Source organism: Liolophura sinensis, chromosome 3 (assembly GCF_032854445.1).
Source record: "Liolophura sinensis isolate JHLJ2023 chromosome 3, CUHK_Ljap_v2, whole genome shotgun sequence".
NCBI classification, from domain to species: Eukaryota; Metazoa; Mollusca; class Polyplacophora; order Chitonida; family Chitonidae; genus Liolophura; species Liolophura sinensis.
Genome location: NC_088297.1, coordinates 13994915 through 14000914, shown reverse-complemented (window position 1 = coordinate 14000914; position 6000 = coordinate 13994915).

The window sequence follows — 6000 nt, the reverse complement described above, 5'->3', positions numbered from 1 at the left end:
GCGCTCGTCAGCTAAACGTTCTGTTGAATACGTGGCGCAACCTAGATACTGGAGTTTATCATGTTTGGTTCTTCTTTTTCAGACGGACAAGAGCCAATTGTTCAAGCTATATGACAGGTGCGACAGGGCTCGAGTATCAGGTTGTGTAACACGCAGGTAGACAGTACATTCACTTATATGTCGGAATAGTCATATAGTCTCCGGAATAATGCGTTGAGCACGACGTTCAACCCCAAGCACTCACTCACTCCGGAATAATGCAACCATACTATCTACTTGTGGGTCATCAATATTTTTTGTTGGAAAAAATTTTCACATCAGGCGACCATGCTCAGTTTGTTAGTGGTTGCGTAGTGGGGGTTTTGAGCTGATTCTGTGTCTTTTGAGTAAGGTCCTCTTTTGTAACTATTTTGTCGCTTTACATGTAGGTATTTCCTATTTTAGTCTTATATGGCCGAACAATGTTTTCTCTCCGGTTTGTGTGATTGTCGTTCCGAACAGGACGACGTCTAATGGCGTTGATGGCGTATCAGTGACACAAACTAGTACAAAAACAGATTGAAATCACCACATCCTATACAGGACCTCACTAGCGCTACTAGGCCTTATATGCATCCGCGATATGGAGAACTCTTTGGTACATTACTATCCAAGAACGGACAACCTAAAGTTTTTAAACTGAAATTATCCCCTTTGTCACAAAGGCGGCATAGGAAAAGACCTTTTTTGCCTTGTGCTGGCTTAGGTCCAACTAAGCTGTACGGCTAGTACATTCTGTTATCTCAATCAAATTCAATGAATTCTTTCACCGTTTCGGCAATGCTACGCTCATAATATCGTCATTCTTTACTCGATCAGCCACTGATAAACATAGCTTCATACCCCGTTAAAACAATCTAGTGACCCAATTACCGAGAGATCTGGTCAAATGGTCAATATGACTGAGAGACAGGGATTTTTTTTTTTTTTTTTTTTTTTGATTGGTGTTTTACGCCGTACTCAAGAATATTTCACTTATACGACGGCGGCCAGCATTATGGTGGGTGGAAACCGGGCACAGCCCGGGGGAAACCCACGACCATCCGCAGGTTGCTGGCAGACCTTTCCACGTACGGCCGGAGAGAAAGCCAGCATGAGCTGGACTTGAACTCACAGCGACCGCATTGGTGAGAGACTCCTGGGTCATTGCGCTGCGCTAGCGCGCTAACCAACTGAGCCACGGAGGCCCCGAGAGACAGGGACAATCCATGCGTAAAATATTGTTGGACGACTTACGTCACGTGATCTTACGTCACGGCAACAAGCACGCACAACTTGACTGACCACGTTAAAAAAAGAAATTTCAACTTCTATGGTTAGGGCGATCCACCTAAGAACTGCAAGCGAAAAGTTCACGTCGACAGGTTTAGCTGTTTTGGTGAAGAAGATTTTTATAATCAATAAAATTTAAAATGGCCGATACATCACGTGACAGGTAAAACAGCAGAAAACGTCAAAACTTGATTCAGATGTTCATTATTAAAACTGCAAAATTTCGTGTTTCTACCTTTACCAGTTTTCGAGATATTGCAATTTTACGACTTGACCAAAATTAATTATAACCAGATTTGAACTTCAAACTGCTAAATACTGTATGTAAACAGAATGTAAGACTGATAAGGAATAAACTGGACTTAAACCGCAGATCTAATGTACATTATTTTTCAAAAGATAAGAAAAAAAAATGTTGGCAGGAATTAACTGAAATCGAAATTCAGTCATGTAGATACAATGCTCAATTGGGCTTGAGGGCAACAATTCCCGGGGATCGGCTCTCTACGCGCTAAATTATTTGTGTGTTGAATAGTAGAAATGCGAAAAAGGAAGCATACAAAAAGAAGAAGAAAATAAAAAGCGAAATAAAGTGGTTAAGAAACATGTACTGGATTTGAACGATAGGCTGCCAGGCATTATTTAGAGTTTTCTGAGTACTGAAGACTGGCATAGAGACCAGAAGGCTTTGATGTTTTGCTGGTAGGCGAGGACAAAAGACAGAAAGAATACATTGTTGCAAAGCTAATAGACGTTCCAACGATAATCTGCAGTCAGTGATTTCAGGCAGTCTAGCACGAAGTTCCCGTGTTATTTACATAGGACGATTTTGTCAAATTTTTGTTGGTATTTTTTATTTGGTCATAACATAAATACAACACAAATTAAAAAAAGAACAATATTTACAGATTTGTAATTGTGACGTCAAGGGGCACCATGGTGTGTTTGTTTAATAATTTAAAGAAGTTTTATAAATTGACCTACTTTCGATGGGTCAATTTTGGCCTTATTTGCATACCAAACTAAAAGTTTTGTACAATATGGGTAGGGCTATCCACCTAAAACTGTAAACAAAGAGTCTATCTCGATATGTTTAACCGTTTTGGAGAAGATTTTTTTAGCTTATCAATAAAATTTAAAATGGTCGCCAAATCAAATGACTGGTAAGCGTCAAAAGTTGATTTATTTATTTATTTGATTGGTGTTTTACGCCGTACTCAAGAATATTTCACTTCTACGACGGCAGCCATCATTACGGTTGGAGGAAACCGGGCACAGCCCAGGCAAAACCCACAAGCATCCGCAGGTTGCTGCAGACCTTCCCAGGTATGGGTCATTACCCTGCGCTAGCGCGCTAACCAAATGAGGCTCCCAAGTTGAGTCATATGTTCCTTATTAAGACTCCAAAGTTTGGAGTCCAAAATTTTATGACTTGACCAAGACAAATAATAACGATAATAATAATCCGAACGATTTCAAGAGGTGTTCCGCTAGGATACTAGCGTGGTTTCAGGCAGTCTAGCACGAAGCTCCCGTGTTATTTACATAGGACGATTTTGTCAAATTTTGGACTGAGAGTAAGTTCTGGAAAATATATAGCCTTCCGTGTGTGCCGACTGGTAGTGAAAATTTAATTTAGTAAGGGACATAGCTGCCAAGTAGTGTCTTAGTATACATTCCTAGCGCAACAGTCGATGTTTTGCCCCGTTTGACCAGTTAACTTTTATTGATTCATGTCGCATGGAATTCTGCGTTGTAGGCCTATAACGAGGCCTATAACGAGGTAGACCTCTAACATTATGAATGCACGGAAATATTGGGACTGTTTATGGCAAAAGGGTTATCATTATAACATATTATATTATAGGACAGTTTTGTTTCCAATGATAAGTTTATGCTTCACTATGGACGAAGAAGAAATGCTAGAAAGTTAAGGTTCATTTCTTGGGCTTACTCTACAGCTAGACAAGGTACCTTCTAGCCTTGACAAGAGACACATACATACCGTTTGGACAGTGTCTGTATCCTACATACAGTCATACTAGCTAAGTACAAACTTCTATCAGCGAAAAGATCCTTAATGAAAAGATAATGATTAATTTTTGACTGTTTTTAAGGATATACTTGATTGATTTTCTCAGACGCTGGCAGTCAGTTCTATTGGTGGAAAGTCTCCTACTACCCGGGTTAAACCTCTGACCTTTAATGTTGTTTTCGGTATAAATTCGATACTTTCATACATGTTACTAATATGCCGCTTCGGATTTCCATGTAATCAGTCATACAAGCATGTTGAAACAGGACCAGGGGGCCTCCGTGGCTCAGTCGGTTAGCGCGCTAGCACAGCGCAATGACCCAGGAGCCTCTCACCAATGCGGTTGCTGTGAGTTCAAGTCCAGCTCATGCTGGCTTCCTCTCCGGCCGTACGTGGGAAGGTCTGCCAGCAACCTGCGGATGGCCGTGGGTTTCCTCCGGGCTCCGCCCGGTTTCCTCCCACCATAACGCTGGCCGCCGTCGTATAAGTGAAATATTCTTGAGTACGGCGTAAAACACCAATCAAATAAATAAATAAATAAATGAAACAGGACCTGTGTGTGAAACCGAGAGTTTCTATACCTTTTCCACTGGTGGCCAATGCCTTAAACTAGTTCGAACCTAAGGTGTGTGTGCACCATTGATCATTACCGACTTTGCCATAAGGCTCCTGTGGAGTGCGAGCCGCCGTTACGCTTGAAAAGGTACCGTGTTTGGCCTTAAAAACCTTTATTGTCACTTGGCCGACCCACAAACGCCTTCATACACTGGTTTTAGTCCACACCTTCCCCGTCCTCAGTACCAGACAATGTACCCGGATCCTCTAGATCTCTGATAAGTATGAACTTGTGCGACAAACTCACTTGTCACGCCTCCGCACATGTCTTAATTGCCCCTAACATCTCATTTTCTTTGAACCAAAGTATATAAACGTTGCACCGTTCGTCAGTCAGCAAAGCGGTCGCCTGAAGCATGAAGGGGGAAAAAAGGATGAAAACATAGAGACGTGGTACGGCGCCAACAAAAACACTGGGCGGGGCGTTCAGTGCGAAGTATTGAAAAAGGCGGTACACCAGGACTAACGTTGCAATTAAAAGGCTTTGTTAGCGGTAAAACCACTCACCTGACCATTCAGGCAGATACATTTTTCATAATCTTAAATAAAACCTCCAAAAAGAAAAGTGCCCCTTAAATTGCTGATAGCTACTACAAAAATGAGTTGAATGACGTAATGTGCAAAGAACCTGTATGTCAGACAGAAGACATAGTGACACCCGACCGTTCAGCCAGTTCCCTTGACGATTATGCCTATTTAAAACATTTTCGAATATAGGGTTCATAAGAGTACAAACTCAGACATGATAAGAATGATAAAAGTCAACAATCTAAAGGGGACATGTACAGTACATAATAGTAAAAATTAGATGACCCAAATAAATTAACGTTTTACAGTGAAAAGGTGTAAATCGTTTTACAGTGAAAGGTGTAAATCGATTAGTAACAGTACTAAATCAGTACGATTAGTAAACAGTACTAAATCGTGAACATAATCGGAGTAAAGAACTGCATGATACGCTAAACCATGCAATGGCGCTTATCCTGTAACATCTTTGAGCGGCATTTAGAAGTTAAGTTGGATAAAATAAGAGATATATGGATAACAACTTCTCTTTATTTTGGAAGCGGCGTTTCGGTGTAGATACTAAAACGATATTAGTATCTATACCAAAACGTGGTTTCCAAATAAACAGAAGTTGTTATCGGTATATCTCGTTAGGCTTATACTGTGTTTCGGCGGAAGTGGGGGCACTGCTTGTCTTCTTTTCTCATCTCACCGCCAACTCAGGGCTGTGTGCAAGGACTAGGTATAATCCGTGTACTGACACCAGTTTAGAGCATTCTCACATGATGTCATCAATTTACATCAATTTACATGTACAACATTACAACAATGAAGCCCGACACTACGGTGACGTACATGTATGTACATAGTTGGGGCCTTGCAAATCGGCTCCAGTACGTAGCTCCAGAGAGGTTACCTTCAACTCGGCGATAAAATATTGTCAACAACATTTTACCATAGTGTTAAAATAATATATATGTAAACAAGAATTAAAAAATAACCTTTGACTAATTATAAATGTTTGCTCGTTTCTGACAAATCGATTTCAGTTCAATGTAAGGTAAATAGACACTGCCTAAATGGTAGCAGACAGGTATGGTAGCAGACATTGGTGACTGACCGTTGGTAGAGAGCAACAGGCCAGCCCCCTGGGTGATCATCCGTGATGGGTAACAGGCACAGATATCCAGGTCGTAGGTTAGGTAAGGTAGTTATAATCAGCTTTGTGTAAACACCAATCAGCGACCCTCTTCGTCGGCGATCTCAGAAGGTTAAATATTAGAGAGTATCCGAATTTTATAGTGTCTCAAATTCTAGAAGAATTACGGCATAACGACTTGAGAGAGGGAATAACCAAACATTTTTGATTGTCCACTCACGGTCAGATATATGTCAGTAGTCATACGGAAGTCCAACTAAATGTATATGTAGATAACATTTATAATAGAAGGACAATTTTTATGCCAGCAGCAATATGCCCCTTTTAATCAGAATTAAGGTGCATTGAGGTCACTTGCAATTTATTAGACGTA